Source organism: Anoplophora glabripennis, unplaced genomic scaffold (assembly GCF_000390285.2).
Source record: "Anoplophora glabripennis isolate ALB-LARVAE unplaced genomic scaffold, Agla_2.0 scaffold131, whole genome shotgun sequence".
Lineage (NCBI taxonomy): Eukaryota > Metazoa > Arthropoda > Insecta > Coleoptera > Cerambycidae > Anoplophora > Anoplophora glabripennis.
In genome coordinates, this window is record NW_019416249.1 from 223,849 (window position 1) to 242,319 (window position 18,471).

Below are 18,471 nucleotides of genomic sequence, written 5' to 3' on the forward strand. Positions count from 1 at the left end.
AGATGTCGGGCATGGCGCGTAATTGTTTTCCTTGCCGCGATGCCAATGCCAGTATTTTTCTTTATTAAACGGGATTGTGTTCGAGGTTCTGTGTTTAACCGATGTCTGGCTGTTTGCCACTTGCTAATGATTGGTATAAAAAATCTGTAATGTTTTGGTATCTACAAATTTAAATTTGTGTTATCCATGGGCTGTATGTATGTATGTATGTCGGAGGTGTGGTGGAATTGTCTTCCACCACGGCACTTAGGCCTTATTAGGCCCCTTGTACACCCTCCTTCATTACTCGAGTACTTTTCTTCAAACCATCTTATTTACTACACGGATGGCTTGGTGGCAAAGTCTCGTACAGTTTATGTATGATAGCATGGTCTTGAGTTGCAGAGATTTCTTGCTCTGCTCTCATTACCATTTATCGGGGACCACACGCGTGCGGCAAATGTTGGGCGACCCAGGTCTCTGGTAGGCTGCCACAGCCACGTCCCCGAGCCTGCCTTAGGTCNTTTTTGCTTGTGAATGTGAATTCAAAAATTATTTTTTTCTTATTTTTTATCTATATTTAACATATTTTAATGAAAACAAAAATATGGATTTTGGCGAAAAAAATATTTTCAAATTAAAAAAATTTGGACGAAATTTATCCTTTAATTGATTTTTAGAAGTGTCAATTTCAATCATTCGGATCACAATGAAAGAAAAATCGCAGCAGTTTGAACTCTTGAGGGTTTCTTTGAGGTAAAAAAAAAAGGAAATATCCTTGGTCTATCAATTATTATTTGTAAAGTTATCTCAAGTTTAGCGAAAACCCTTAAATAAGCAATTTTGTATATAATCTTCAAGCAAGTTTTGTGCATGGAAAAAAATTATTTGTCAAAAAACGTCATATACATGATATTTTGAGGTTTTCAAAACACGGCTTAGATTTTCTATGCTATCATTAAATTTCGAGTAATTAATTTATCAAAACCAAAAAGGTAATTTTTGCTTTGAACGACAAATCATCGTACAAAGCTCTTAAACAACTTAAATTAGAGAGGACAGACTAATGTCAAAAGAGCTGATCTAGGCTGTTGACTATGTACTTTAGGCAGGAACTACAACGTAACAGAAATTTTATTGTTCGATATGTTCAATTGACCCTAAAAATGATAAAACCGCGGAGTGCTACCTTTCAAAGGGGTGCGTTTTTGAGAACGAAGTAAAAAGGTGGTATGTTCAGTTTTTTGAGTTTTACTCGAAAACTATGCATTTTTTCACTATAGTTGTCAACAGAAAAGTTGTAGCAAATTGAATTTCCCATCGAAATGAGACCTTCTGAGGTCAAAAAAATGGTTCACAAAAATATGCCCAAAGAACGGGTAAAAAAAACCGAAAAAATGCGTTTTTTTTTTGGTTTTTGGCCCACAACTTTTTTCTGAGAGCAGTTAGGTATAGGCATTGCTTCACAGAAATAAAAGTTCACGTTTTTTTCCTTTAAAATAAACGTTTATAAAAGTACTTGCGACTAATAGAAACCGAGATACATTGGATCAAAGTTGGCTACTTTTTGGATTTTTGGCCAATTTTTGCCCTTTTTTGACGATTTTCGTCTTATAACTTTTTTCTGAGTTAATTTAGGTATATGTAATGCCATATTCAAATGAAAGCTGGTTTCAAGACCTTTAAAATGGTGCCTGATAGAAGTTTGTACAATTAAAGTCAACCGAGATATGTCAATTTAACCAACGATACTTTTTCTTTTTATAAAATTTTTTATTACTTTCTGTATTATTTTGTCTAATAAATTTATTTTTGTGAATGTGAAAGTTAAAATAAGTTTCTAGGTTTTATCATTTTTTAGGGTAAATTGAACATATCAAACAATAAAATTTCTGTTACGTTGTAGTTCCTTTGTGCCCTCTCTTTTTGACATAGTCAATAGCCTAAATATCTTGGTTATTTATTTATGAAAACCCCATAAATTATACATCATTGTAAAGAGAATTTCTCCTTTATTCTAATGAGGCAAAAATTAAATATGGCATCCATAAGAAAAACAAAAGCTAACTACCGCACACATTTTTAGAAATACATCGATACTGACAAAAATCGATTCCTTACATCATTTAATATTATTAGACTACACATTTTTGTTCTAAAATTTTGAAAAACAAGTGAAATGCGACTAAAAAAAGAAGTACCATAAAATCGGTTTTCTTCGAATATCTTCGATTCTAAATTTAAAAACGCCATAAAATTCAGCACATTTTTGCCCATTTAACCATTCCTGTAACTCTTAAAATAAGAAAGATATAGATATACGACAATTAAAAAAGTAACGTTTTTTTTTCATGTTTAAAAATAAATAAATATTTCTTTTCAGAATTACTAAAATAAAAAATTAATTAATACTTAGTTGAAATTAATAATTCTTGATATAATTCCATTTCCTACGAGTACATAAAAATTTAAATTATGAATAAAGCTTTTATTGCGTTTTCTCTTTTCCCATAGCATGGCCCGACCACCTCTCACAAACCTATAAAGTATTTTGTGCCTTTGTTTATGGCGATTAAATCGTCGTGGTCTGGTCCTCGTCATAAAATATAATTCATTAAAAGTACAACTTTTACTGCAAAAGTGTTTTTACTGTAGCGACGTTTGTATGAATAGGGTAGTACTCTGTTTCAATTTCTAGTTTTGTAGTTAGTATATGAGTTGATGTTGCCAGTGTTGCCACTGTCACAGGTTCGCCCTCCACGACCGGAAACCGCTACAGCTACATTCGTAGAGAGGGGGAGTCGTTCAGAAATGCATCATACCGAATAATAATAATAATAATAATAAGCCGCCCCCTCCCCCACACAAGTCTATGACTTTGCCATAAAATATTTCCATAAAGTAAAATTATAATAAATATTTTATTAGGTTTTTGTTTATTATGTCTCATTCAAAACTGTATTAAAGACAGGCGATGACGACGTTTCTAAAAAATTCAGTATTACAAAGTTATGCAAGTTACGTTGTACATTTGCAATTCTATCATGTTTTGTTATGTTGCCATCGGCCAATAGTGGTCATTGGTTTAATTGTAAATCAACAATACATTGAATTTAATCACAACGAAATACTAACGCAAATAGTTTCTGTTAGCGTATCATTTGTCATAGAATCGATTGTTTATTTGTCTTTACAGTTGCTACAAAAATTATACTACTGCGCCAACTCCCACAAACTACGTCATTTGATGCAGTAACTCTAAAATAAATATTTTACATGACTTTTTTTGCACAAAACACCATAAATTTAAAAATAACAATACTATTTAGATAGTTTTTCAAGCAAGCAATACATAGATATTATAAAAAAAATACTAATACACTTTGTAGACGTTTTATCATAAGTCAAAAAATTGTAATTGTAAATAAGGAAATTTAGATATAAAACGGAAAATTTTAATATCGAAAACATTAATATATTCAACTTTACATCTAAACGCTCTTACCTGTAATACAATTTTTTTACTTACAAAACTCAATACAGAATTCTGAAGGTAGAAACGAAATGAAGAAACGTCAGCAAACTGTAATAGTGTTTTCTTTTTGTTATGCTTCCTAGTTTACTCCAGATCCAAAAAAGGTAAAAAACAGGTCTCAAGTAAACATCAGATCTCAAAGGGGTCGCAACTTTAAAAGTTTGGTCATTGAATATATACTATCACGTTTAATTGTATGTCAATTTCAGTTTTACGAACAATTTCAATGTGACAGAAATATCCAATTAAATAAAAACAGTAATAAAAATTCCACAAATAAATAATTATAGATATGTTAAATAATGTATGCAAATATTTTTGAAAAAAAAAGTGGATACGACATTAAATCACAAAATGTTTATTGAACTAGGTACTACGCTGGACATAATTTCTATTATAGTATAGTATAGTTGCAAAATCAAGCAGAGAACCTCTAATATTTTTTTAATATTTCGTATATGATTCTGGTGGCGATCCAAAAAGAAAATGGTAAAAATAAATAGAATATTCTTTAAGTTCTTTGATAAAATACATATTTCTGGCAAAATCTAAAATCGCTACAACTTTCATGAAAACCCTGTCTATTTTATTTCTCACTCCTACTTATAACGAGCGTTCAAATAAAAACGTGGTCAAGTTGGTTCTGAAAATTTGGACGTAGGGCGTAGCGTATAGCAAATGAACTTAAACGTCATCTGTCAAAGCGCTATATCGCCGCTATCAATTTGAATATTTTCGTTTTAAAAAGCGTTTAAAATGGTGTTTTCTCAAGAACAAAAAGTGTTTATCATAGAGTCCTACTTTAGAAATGGACGCAAGATTGATGGAATATGGAAGTATTCTATTGAGGAATGTTTCATAGAATTTCAAAATCAATTTCCCGGCGTTGTTGAGTACAAAATTTTTCAAAGTGCAGTTCAGCGTTGTGTTAATGTTTTTCGTGAAACGGGCAGTGTAACAAGAAAAGAAGGAAGCGGCCGACCTAAAAAGCGGACTGAAGAATTAAAAGAAAATGTCCAACAAATAATGGAAAATGCGCCAAGAACTTCTGTACGTGTTTTATCACAAATGGTGGGAGTATCAGTCGGTACCTGCCACACAGTGTTAAAAAAAGATTTGCGTTTGTTCTCCTATCGTTTAACTTGTCAGCAAGAACTTCATGAAGTTGATTTTCCGCGACGGGCTGTATTTTGTGAATGGTTTTTAAACAACTACGGTGAACTTCATAATATCACCTTTTTTTCTGATGAAGCCTGGTTTCATTTAAGTGGTTACGTAAACTCACAGAATATGAGAATGTGGTCTTCTGAAAAACCAGATAACTTTTTTGTCGAGGGCCCTCTACACGCTCAAAAAATTGGAGTTTGGTGTGCTCTCAATCGAAGGAGGATTTATGGACCTATTTTTTTTAATGGTACTCTTACTGCGCAAAGGTATAGAGAAGAAATTATCGCTCCTTTTGTTAACCAGCTGGAAGAAAACGAAATTACAAACTTTTACTTTCAACAAGATGGCGCAAGGGCACATACGGCAGGCGAGACGATGAATATGTTGAGGGAAGTTTTCCAAAATCGACTAATAAGTCTCAATGCTGAACATGAATTTCCACCGAGGTCATGTGATATTACGCCGTGTGATTTCTTTTTGTGGCCTTACCTTAAAAACACTATTTTTGAACTGCCTATTCCTGATTTAAACCATCTGCAGGCTCGACTTATAGACAAGATTCGTGAAATTAACAATACCCCGAGCATCTTAGAAAATGTCTTTAATTCTTTGAGGAACAGGTGTGAAAAGTGCTTGGAACAAGGAGGGGGACACTTTCAGCAGCTGCTTTAATTTATTGTTATAACAAGGAGGGGGACACTTTCCGCAGCTCCTTTAATTGTTTGTTATTGTTATCACGATTATTCTTTAAAATAAAGTTATATAGTCATTAACGTTATTGAAACTGACAGCTGCTATACAGCTCGTTGAGAAATGAGGTTAAGTTGGTCGCTATAAGCTATTCCCTCCGTCCAATGTGTCAGAGCCAACTTCGACCACGTTTTTATTTGAACGCTCGTTATTATTTATTTAGTAATGTAATACATACAAACATTTTGTGGCTATTCAGTTTTTAATATAATTTTGACTTTTTAATGTTTCTAACGTTTTTGTGTTAATATTTATACAAAAAAAAACAGATCAAAATAGCATCAATATTGTTCATTTTTCTTTTTGCACCTGCTCCCTATAAGGTACAAATTTGGACAGACTTTTTTAATGGTAAGCAGATTGTATTAATAATACGCACATTCCATAACCAAAACTACAAAATGATATTTAAAATCAATACTAAACAAAATTGTTGAGAACTTCTGAAATCGTTCCCTACATAAAAACAAATGATTGCTTTTTTAAACTATTGCCAGTTCTACTTTAGTTTTCATTACAGAAACACGTATTTTATTGTGAAAATTATTATTAGTGAACAAATTTTTAAGTGAAATATTTAACCATGTTTTTTTGTGAAGAGACAGTTTGTCTGAGGTTTGAGTATTTGTACATTTGTATGTGTATATTAATAAATGCCAATAAACATACTAAAATGGCTCATTAATACAGTAATAATGAATAATGGAAATAACTTAACTGACTGCACATCTATTATGTATAACGATTTGCGTAAACACTTGTAAATAGAGTGAATCGCGTTGCCGATGGGTTCTAAAAATGCGTTTTCGCATTATTGTGGTAAGTCAGTAGCCATAAAAAAGTATATACCTAACCTATTTGCAAAACATATCCCCAATTAATTTTCTTTTGAAATACCCTCTCCAAGTTTGTAAACACCCTATATATGACTCATTCCTAAGTACATTTTTAAAATTTTAGAAAATTGAGTGACCCAGAAAAAGAAATCATAATTTCCGTACATATTAATTTCTTACATTTTTTCTAATAAATGTTTGAGAAAAATTGTTGTAAATTAAGCCACTCTATTAATTTCCTACCTTTTTTAACGAATGTTTGGGTGATTTAGTTTTTTTATTTCATCACGGCGCAAATTGAGTTTTACCCTTGCGAATACATTGGAAGTAAAAAAAAACACCTACTCACTTACCCGCACCATCGAGTTAACGTTTGAAGCCCCCGCAATAACCCAGGCCCGTCTGACCTCGCCGCGGCCTAATCATTAGCTTTATAGCAGCCGGGGAAACCCCCAAGCGGAACCGCTCAGATAACCCTCTCGAAAGTGCCTGCCACTTTTTGCCCAGTGCACATTTCAACGCCCGCGTTGTCTAAATTAATCCGTAGTTTCGAACCGCCAGAATGTATTAATTCCCCCACGGATAGATGGACTGATGCCATTAGGGGGTTGCTAGCGTCCTCAACGAATCCAAGGCGGGAGCTCGATGCTCTTACTTTATGTACAGGTATGGGAGCGGTTAAGCAGATGTCGCGTGGAATTATCCTGAAAAACTGGGAGACGTTGCGATTGTCACTCAAGGATTCTTTTGAAACCGTACACTTTCCTCAATGGTATAAATAATATGATTATGATTTTCACTTATGACTAGATAAATACATCTGAACCACTGTATTTCCGTTTCTCTTATCTGTCGGTGGTTATGAGTATAGCGACTTAGTCCATTGAAAAGTTACATTTGGGGTTGCAAAAGTCAGAGCACGCAATTTTATTTTTTGGATGTCAAGAAGGGGTTAGTGTAAAGTTAAATCCATGTTTCTGGGAACGCAACCCTTGTGCATCGGCCGCCATCTTGTAAAAAGGGCTGCGAATGGTTTTTATACTACTACTTACTATCGGGCAAACTATTAGTCGCACAGAAAATTTGTAAATACATTATTTGTTGCAAATTAAATTCTCTACAAATTTGGTAATGTAACTTTTAGTCGTAGAATCAAAAATAACAAAGTTATTAACGATGATAGATAAACATTTGGGAACGAATTTTCTTTTGGTCGTTATAACTTTTTTTCTGGTTCAAGGAATAATTTCCATTACAAACTTTTTCAAATTTTATTTATTTATTAGGGTTTTACAGCGATGCGAAACTTACACTATTCTCCATTCTCTATTCATATTAATGTATAATTACTAGTAAGTATACATTAATATGAATGATTAGGCATGGGAGGTGTCCTTCAAAATTTTCTTCCAGTTGTGCTACCACGTGCGTGCGTGACGTATTTAATTATGAAAAGTATTTTGAGTTTTGTGGACACTATTTTGAATTTTGTGGACAAGAGGTGGGTTTCAGTGTCGACCAAGCAGAATCAGATGCAGATACCCTCATCGTTCGCTCCGCTCTTGCTGCATCCCAATCGTTCGACTCAGTCACTATTGTCGCCGAAGATATCGACATTCTTGTCTTGCTCACGGCATTTGGAAAAACACATTTAAATGTATTTTTTTTAAACCATCAAAAGGACGTACAGCCGAGCAATTATATTGTCCGTCAAGTTTTATGTACGGAGACGTCATTGGCCGATGCACAAGGGTTGCGACCCCACAAACATGGATTTAACTTTACACTAACCCCCTCTTGACATCTAAAAAATAAAATTGCGTGCTCTGACTTTTGCACGCTAAGCCCAAAAAAATGTAACATTTCAATGAACTAACTGCGTTGCGGACAAAGCTATCCTGAAGGAAATCATCCAAGTGAGGCGCTTTGCTAGAATATTTTACTTACTGTTAGTAAAATGTGCAAAAACAAGAAAAAATCATGTTTATAAGTAGTTCGTTTTGCTGAAATGTGTTTACTACCACAACAAAATAATGTTTTCTCCCTATTTAACAGCTCACAAGAACATTATATTTATTCAGTTAGGACATCTTATTTATAGGAAATTAGTGCGAACTTAGAGTAAATGAGGCCTAAGAATTTTCTGAAATAAAACCGGAATGTATCTCTTCTCCCCCAAGATTCTAGTATTGTTTAGTTGACACATAGAAAATCTCGAGTGTCTTTTTTTGGTGTACAAATATCTAGTGTATGCAACAATTAATTCTATGTTGCCAACTCCCAGACCTTGGTCAACACACATTATTGGAACTGCAGAGTAGGTACCACGGCGCCTTGAATATACAGGGTTACAATTTTTGAATTGCCCTATACAGGTATCTTTCTTATTTTAAGAGTTACGGGAATAGTTAACAGGGCAAAAATGTGCAGAATTTTATAGCGATCGCGGATTCGTTTTTAAATTTAGAAAATTTCGATATTCCAAGCATATATCCTAAAGGTTATATGCTTCTCTAGAAATAAATTTCTAGAACAGGGAGGCTCTTTAATGTTTATAAGAATTCGTTAAAATAAAAAAAGAATTACATTCTGTAACTTGTTGGTGAAATTATAATTGCTTCTATTGTCGCTGTAGTTGTTCATTTTCCCGATTAATTCAACCAACATCAGAAGCGGAAAAGTTTTCCCTGTAAAAGTAAAATGTGTAAAAAAAGTTACAAGTGCAATGAGGCATATTGTGATTATAAATGCGCATAAGGAGAATTTTATTTGATTTGTACATTGAAGGATCCAAAAAGGATCTATTGTCCCGTATATACCTACAGATGTTTGATGCCAATTTAGTTGTAGCACATATTACAACTGTGGTTGTAGGAACTTTTGATATACATGTGTACCTTTGTCACAAATTTATGGAGTATTAAAAAAGTTCAAGCATCCGTAGCAGCGACGAAAGCAGGAAACTTGTGAATTCGTATAAAGGGCTTTCTAAGGTGATTCAAATGCCGAATGACCGTTACAGGGTAAAAGAAAACATCACGTGACGACACCGAGAGTTCCATATGAAGGTGTTAGTGTGTCAGTCACTAGACATAGGTATAATACATGTGAGTTGATAATAAAGTGTATGTCGGATACCAAAGATGTTAAAGACATGTAAGTACATCCATGAAGGTTTTGTGTGGTTTCGCACACTTTTCTCGAGTGTGGGCAATAAAGTTATAGGACTACCCAAGTGCTGGCTACTTCAGTTCATTAGACATGATTGTCCGTTTGCAGATTTTATTAAAATAACAGGCTATTCAACAGATATACAGGATGATTCACAAGTGGTAACCAAAATGGATCCTCGTATTCTTTGGTGAATTTTAAGGGGAGTCTTTCCTATAAAGTTTTTATCTAAGACGTTTCGTTAAAAAGATACAGGTTGTTAAACTTCAAAAAATATTTTTAATTTTTTTAAATAATTTAAAAACTAGTAGGTGAAATAATTTGAAATTGGGCACATGTATTTATGTAAACATTGTCCAAAATCTGAGGGCTTTTCCTAAAATTTACATGCTCCAGAGGCGGAGATACAGAGTATCAGTGGCATATTTTTCTAAATAAAATAGTACGCCACTGCTTTATGGTAACATACATGATATTGCGACCTCCGAATTCTTTGAAACTGCATGGATTTGCATGAAAATTTAGAATAAGGCTCATCTTAGGCTTAAGTTCAAAAGTGACATAAGCCCGATAAACGATTTTTGCTTTTTAGGGGTAAAAACTACCCCTATGTGAAAAAAGTTGAAAAAATTAAGTTTTAAGCATTTTGATAAAAATCTTGTTCAAGCACAAAGATTAAATAATGTTCCATGTTCTCGAACATGTTTTATGATATATTTGATCTTTATTTAACCCTTAAAAACTACACCTATGCAAAAAAAAATTATAAAAAATTACTTTTTAAAGATCTGGAATGATTAAATCGTGCAATTATTTAAAATAAAAGTTACCCTACAGCTAATAAAAGAATTTTTCCCTTTCAATCCCTAAAAACCACATTGACAAAAATGATAAAAAATTATTTTTAAAAGCTAGGAATGCTTTAACGGTGCAATTATTTAAAATAAAAATTTCCTCATTGCTTATGAAAGAATTTGTATCTCATAACACTTTTCAACCCTTATAAATGACCCCTGTGCTAAAAAAATGATAAAAAAATCTTGGAATGCTATAATTGTGCAATAATTTAAAATATTGTTTTTTTTTACCATAATTCGGTGAATTGAAGCTATAGTATCCTACAAAAAGCATTTTAAAAATAATTTCAAGATCGTTCGCATATAAAACCTTTTAAGTTCTTCGTTTTTTAAAGGGAAAGGATCGAAGGGCTTGAGAGAGGTCATCTTTTCACTAAAATGGATACTTCAAGCGGCGATATCTCCTTTATTTTTTATGCTATAGGAATAAAAAAAAGCAAAATATTTGTTGAAAAAAAGCCACATATTTGTTGTCTATCATTTTTTACGTATCTTTCACAGTTTCAGAGTTATATAGGTAAATAAGTCAATTTTTTTTTTTTAATAATGAACAATACGTTTTCCACTTTTACCGTATATTATTAAAAAAATACGCATTCTAAACCGGTCTAACTTCAGGATCGTATGAAAAACACTAAAACAAAACTAATTGTAAAGGGTCTACGATTAATTTTAATTCTGATGGAAATGGTACAGCGTTTACTGCTCATTTTTCCTTAAAAAATATGAGCAACCCATCTGTTTTTGACGATAACTCCTTCAATTTTGCTCTAATTAACTTTTATAAGTGCTCATTTTGAAGGTCTTTTTGAGTACTACAAAAAACTCCAGGAGCGTTATACACGTAAAATTAATCCTTTTTCCGTTATTTGACGTTGAATACATCGATTCGAGTATTCCCCCCAAAACACGTCCCCTTCTACTAACCATATTTCGCTTTGTATAGGACATACAACACTTTTTAAAAGAACGATTTTCTTTGTTTATTTATAAGCTACATTCTTGTTCATTACACTTTTTTTTAGTAAAATGCGTAGTTTTTGAGTTATTCGCGAAAAATACTTGTTTTTTTTTCACTCAAAATTTCAAGTTTTCAATCGTGAAAAACTATTGATTTGCTCAAAATTTGATTCTCTATCGATTTCTAGTGTTATTTTTGAAAAAAAAATTTTCACCACCGAAAGGAGGTGTCAACCCCCAACAGGGTAGAAGCGTCAATCGGCGCTATGTCACTAATGTTCATTGACCTTTTCTCTAACTACCTGCCAAGTTTCAAGTTGATCGGTTCAGTTTCAAAGAATTCGGAAGTGAAAAGCTTCAATGACTGTACTAATTCGTAAATAGTGAACTGAGGAGAGTTGTTTCCCTTACTTTTTATTTTAAATACATCATTGGTTGGACATCCTAAGTTTTCAGTTATGCATAACTGTTTAAAATTTCTGTCTTCGAAATTACATCGATATTTTTGCATTTTGCGCTGGAAATGAGTTCATCTTTGTTGGGATTATGGCTAGAACTAAAACACTTTAATAATTAAAAGGTTTATTCACTTACGCAGATATCACAACTATTCTGTGTCAAATGAAATTGAAAACTAAACTTCTCTCTTAAGGTTAGTGCTACAATATACCTCTGTATTATTGTTTATGAGAATTTTTAATTTATGGGCAAGACCCCTGAATCTTTGGCTGAGAAATATCAACACATTAAAAGTAAGCACTAGTATCTAAGGATGGGGATGATTTTGTATACGTAACTTGAGTATCTTTCAGCAATCTTAAGCTGTCCCGTAATTTTGGAAGATATTTTTATTGCTATAAATGACGAACTTTCCGTTTCACTTTGAAAAAACATTTTAGTAAAGCGCTCGCAAATATGCCCTGAAAACATTTTTCGTCGGATAAAGAGTTTCTTATTATTTCATGAAATTCGGCTAATCCCCTGCTTTGTCAACGTTACGAGGATTCTCTTATGTTTCGAATCGCTTCAAAGCGCCTCGCTACATTAAAAAGGGAAATAGTCTCCCTACCCTCTGGCGCTGTCGCCGTTTTGATACGAGATAAATAATTTGATAGAGATTTAATATCACTTTGCAAAGTTAAAAGTTAATTATCCTGGTAGCCTTTGAGGGGAGTCTTTTATTTTATGAAGCGTGGGGGTTCTGATTTTCAGGAAATAATTGTTGCCCACAAAAATTATATCCAGGATATTCCCCCTGCGGTTTTCATTGAAGTTTAAATAATCACATTCAGGTTTCAGAAAAAAACTTTGAGAAATTAATGATACTGCTAGTTCTCGCCTGGAATCCTCCTTCTGATCCTCCTCCCACCCGCGGAGAACGTCAGGTGGCGGCGCCATTGTCTCCTCTCCCGAAAATTAATTAACGAAACTCAAATATTGCGCCAACAGATTAAAGGCGTCGGGACGCGTCCGGGACGAAAATATATCGACGCAGATTCCGGGCCGGCGTTATCTGTTTCGTTGCGATACACATTTTAACAACTAAATTTAATCACCAACGCGGAGATTTATCGGCGCCATGTTGCGGCCGTAATCAGCGATAATTGCGCAGATAGTAATTTCGCCGGTGCATAATTCAATGCGGAAGTAATAATGCGGGACGCATTATCGTTTCAGGAAAACACGGTTCTACTTGTAATTCGGTTATTGCGCTACAGTCGGACTAGATGTTAGGGGAAATTGGCTGCGCGCGAAAAGTCGCTAAAAACAAAAAGAACAAAGAAGAAGAGGTATATACAAGTACACTGATAAAAGTAGATGTTATTATCTTTTTCGAAAGATACGTAAAATATTTAAAACATAGTTCATTTTTGAACGCTTTCCATAAAAAAGGTAGGTATAAGAAATATATAGTAACAATTTGATAACTATATAGGAAATAATACTAGGCAACATCCTGACCCCTGACCTACATCGTCAGTGAATCTTGACCTACCATACTGTTCGGTCACTAACCTAACTATAATACATATTCTTAAAGTTTTCAGTGTTTTATAACTGAATATGAGTTTTTAGTATTACATATGATCAAGTAGGTAATTATTTAGTTTGTAGTACGTATACCTTATTGTGTAAATTATTACTTCTCAGAGTTGTATGGTACCTACTTATTTAAAATGACAAATACGGCTTAAAAACACTCACTCGTTCGTCCATAAAGTCTTAATAAAGTTGAGATCGGTTGCACTTTGATTTTGAAAACAATTGCAAAACTGGACGAGACAACAACTAGGAAATAAGCTGTTTCGCTACAACATCCGATTGCTGTGTACTCCGCCGGCATGCGTGGCGCATTCCCTATTACGACGTGGAGCGCCGAGTTAACAGGAGTTAAGGGATAATTTTCTTATTTTTTAAAAGGTCGAGAATTTTTATTTGTTTTTTTTTAATTTTCTGTCTATTGGGCCTTCCGAATACGAGGTTAAAATTAATGACATTATGACTGTATCACCCTGTNTGAAGTTAATGATGGTCCTGGAGAGACGAAACGTTACTTATAAAAATTGATTATGCCATTCGATAAGGGCACCTCACACCGGGCTGAAATGAAACAAAAACGGTTTTCCAAAATTTCATTTTTTTCAAATATTTCGGAAACTAATCATGTTAGCCTTGATTTTTTAGAGGCATATGTTGGAACCTTGATTATGCAACTTTGCCTCTATTTAAGCTATTGCCGTTTCCGGGATCTGTGTAGTGCGAAGCGAATTTCTAACAGCCTGTAGTATAAGAAATATATAGTAACAATTTGATAACTATATAGGAAATAATACTAGGCAACATCCTGACCGCTGACCTACATCGTCAGTGAATCTTGACCTACCATACTGTTCGGTCACTAACCTAACTTTAATACATATTCTTAAAGTTTTCACTGTTTTATAACTGAATATGAGTTTTAAGTATTACATATGATCAAGTAGGTAATTATTTAGTTTGTAGTACGTATACCTTATTGTGTAAATTATTAGTACTCAGAGTTGTATGGTACCTACTTATTTAAAATGACAAATACGGCTAAAAAACACTAACTCGTTCGTCCATAAAGTCTTAATGAAGTTGAGATCGGTTGCACTTTGATTTTGAATGCAATTGCAAAACTGGACGAGACAACAACTAGGAAATAAGCTGTTTCGCTACAACGTCCGATTGCTGTGTACTTCGCCGGCGTGCGTGGCGCGTTCCCTATTAGGACGTGGAGCGCCGAGTTAACAGGAGTTAAGGGACAATTGGCTTATTTTTTAAAAGGTCGAGAATTTTTATTTTTTTTTGATTTTCTGTCTTTATTGGGCCTTCCGCATACGTGGTTAAAATTAATGACATTATGACTGTATATATAGAGGTAATAATGCGAAAATAATAAGGAAAATAAAAGAGGAATAAGAACTTCTTTTATTGCTGTAAATAGGCTATTTTTTACATTTACGGCTTAATCTCATTGAAGATGAATTTTTCAAGACAAAACGTCTGCATCTAGTTCGGGCTGAAACAGTACACTATTGGGGGTCATGAAGGCTCGCAAAAATGTAATGAAATTTCCTAGGGTCATATAAAAAAGAAGTTAATGATGGTTCTGGAGAGACGAAACGTTACTTATAAAAATTGATTATGCCATTCGATAAGGGCAAAAAGATGCCATGAGAAAGTGTTATTTAATATCACCTCACACAGGGCTGAAATGAAACAAAACCGGTTTTCCAAAATGTCATTTTTTTTTCAAATATTTCGGAAACTAATCATGTTAGCCTTGATTTTTTTAGAGGCATATGTTGGAACCTTGATTATGCAACTTTGCCTCTATTTAAGCTATTGCCGTTTCCGGGATCTGTGTAGTGCGAAGCGAATTTCTAACAGCCTGTAATTGAACTTTTCCTCGCGAATTACTTCGTGATACAGTTTGTAAAAGTTCTNTCTTTTTAAGAAAATCTATCAATTTAATAAATATTTTCAGTTTAATTGTTCATACTTGGAATTAAATATTTTAAAACCGCTACTATGCTTTAAGATTTGCTTTTATTTTATGTTTTTTTATTTGAGCAGTATATCATAACATGACAATATATACCAAAATTTAATGTCTCCTGGTCTGTCATGAAACACATCTGGTCACCGTAGCTGCATTAAGAGCAGTTTCGACTTCCTTTTCATTAGTTGTCTAAAGAAAATAGACATCATTGGTCGTAGAGAGGTAATAATGAGTAAATAACAAGGAAAATAAAAGAGGAATAAGAACTTCTTTTATTGCTGTAAATAGGCTATTTTTACATTTACGGCTTAATCTCACTGAATCTCATTTTTCGAGACAAAACGTCTGAATCTAGTTCAGGCTGAAACAGTACAGTATTGGGGGTCATGAAGGCTCGCAAAAAATGTAATGAAATTTCCTAGGGTCGTATTTAAAAAAAAGAAGTTAATGATGGTCCTGGAGAGACGAAACGTTACTTATAAAAATTGATTATGCCATTCGATAAGGGCACCTCACACCGGGCTGAAATGAAACAAAAACGGTTTTCCAAAATTTCATTTTTTTCAAATATTTCGGAAACTAATCATGTTAGCCTTGATTTTTTAGAGGCATATGTTGGAACCTTGATTATGCAACTTTGCCTCTATTTAAGCTATTGCCGTTTCCGGGATCTGTGTAGTGCGAAGCGAATTTCTAACAGCCTGTAATTGAACTTTTCCTCGCGAATTACTTCGTGATACAGTTTGCAAAAGTTCTTTGCAAAAAGCAGTGCATGCCTTGTGCCATGTAGATACTCCATGTCGATTAATTGATGCCCTCGAACGATTTGCAGAGGTTTTGGCTCCACAATCTTCTCTTCAACAGATTTTTCCTGCTTTTGCTATTATCTGTTCTAATTCTCAAGCACTAATACCTTCTTTTAGTCACAAATTTTACTTTCTACCGACTCTGTTCTTAATCAGCTGTGCGAGCGATCACAGCATAATGTATACCTATATACATGACAAGGACAGCATAGGTATTTGTGCGCTGTTGCCAAGTTTCGGTTGCAACTTTTGGCATATATTTAAGCATATTGGGTAAAAAATAATTGAAAAATGGAGATATATTTTTAAGTGTTTTAAACTCAATTTTATTCAATACCTACAAGCAAGTATTTCAACCTACTTACTTTCTAGTCATAGAGAATATTGTTCTTTGCATTGGCATTTAATTTAAATGCTAATGTAAATTTAATGTTATTCAAGAAGTATCGTCTACAATAGTTCTCCTAGAAGTAGAGTTTCCGTAGTCAAAAAGTTGATGAAAGAATGATATCAGTTTTCTTTTCGTATTTCTTATTTGTTTTTTTTTTGTATTGCTTTGTAAAATAAAAATTGTTTCCACCTTATAGCAATCAGGGTTAATATTTTTTGAACGAATGAACTGTAACTGTTAATTTAATAAGTGGTGTATACGATGTTTACCATTTTACTTAGTTTTTCTATTATTATTATTCTTGAACATAAAATAGTATTGCATCAAATTTGTTCTTATTTTCTACACTATTTTTTATAACGGCCTTTTTAGTTCTTGATTCAACTTGTTTTCAGGAATTATAATGTTTTTCTTGTAAAAGCGTATTAAAAAAACGTGACTTTAGTGATGAATGTTTTCGTTCGAATTATGGTATGAGGGAAAGTTGCAAAATTATCAGGAATTGCTTTTTCAACATAATGAACTGAGGGGTTGAAAATAAAGGTACTTTACTCTTGGACCAATTTGTAGTTTTCGTCTGCCTCTCGTATATAACACACGTTTTATGAAGTTCGATGGGAGCTATTTTGATTTGACGACATGCAGAGATAACTGACAATCGAGGGAATTTATTAAATTTATACATAACTTTTTTCCCATATGGTGCAAACTTTCTGGATAGCGCTGTAGTTACTTTTTTGTCACAGTCTAAAAAATGGAGAAATTATATGAAAACAATAATTTAGTACTACTTTTTATTTTATTACAGCAAATGTGACCCCCAATAACCATTGCACAATGACCAATTCGGTGTTCAAAATTATCAGATACATTTTGAATAACATTTGGTGATATATATGTTTCGAACTTCTTCTCTGATACGATTTTTCAATCCTTCGATGGTGTCTGGTCTGTTCACACACATGTTGTTTTTTAGATAACCCCACAAAAAAAATCTAGTGGGGTTATGTCAGGGGAGCGTGGTGGCCATTCAAGCGGCCCTCTCCTGCCTATCCATCGATTTGGGAAAACTTCATATTAAGGTAATTTCTTACATCGAGGCGAAAATGTGGAGAACCAGACATCACCAGGAGGCATATCGTGCTCATTAGGGTTAAGAAAAATTAATTTCAGGGCTGGAATCAGCCGAAAACGCAAGAAAAGTGACAATTTCTATTTACCAATTGGCCTGATTTTTGAAGTGGTGAAGTCTGAAGTGGAAAAAAATTTAAATTTTGTTCCCATGATTAACGATTTACCCAACAATATCTCTTGTTGTAAATTTATTTTTGCGAATGATTTGAAGAAAACTCATGAAGATTGTACACATTTACAGATTCATGCCGACCATATTAATGACTGGTGCAGTTCGAAACGCTTAAAACTGAATATTAATAAGTGTCACGTGGTTTCATTTTGTAGGAAAAAAGAAATACATATATGAATATGATTATAAACTTAATAATGTTACAATTACAAGATGTAATGAAGTGAACAGTATTTGATTCAAATTTTTCATTCGTTACTCAAATCAATCGACTAGTAACTAATGCTAATAAGAACTTAGGCTTTATGTTAAGAAATTGTAAAGATTTTAGAAATATTAATACTTTAAAAATATTGTATTACCCAGCAGTTATAGCCCGAGAGCCAGCAACCGTTTTGAGTCAGTCATTTGACAAAAGCTGAAAATTTTTCCTACGCTTCATTTGGTATCACTAGTAAGTAAATCGACCTCCAGCTCGCGCACTTCCGGGGGGTGTACCTGCGGCAGCGTCCCAAACACGTAAAATAATAAAATAAAAAAACTAATACCGCAAAAGCTGAGACTTTGTCGACAAGTTAAGTATGTTACAAACAAAAGAAAAAACGCAATCCGCTTACTTTAGAGTGGGGGGTTATGCCTCAGCTTTTCACCTAAACAAGTCAAAAATATGCGCTAGGTAAACTGAT

The 18,471-nt window shown here is 33.5% G+C and overlaps 1 protein-coding gene across 3 annotated transcripts in view; it reads right to left on the reverse strand.

The window, feature by feature from the left end:
• LOC108904589 (protein-tyrosine sulfotransferase) overlaps positions 1-18,471 on the reverse strand; it is a 464,159-nt gene that overhangs the window by 17,296 nt on the left and 428,392 nt on the right. The window lies entirely within an intron of this gene.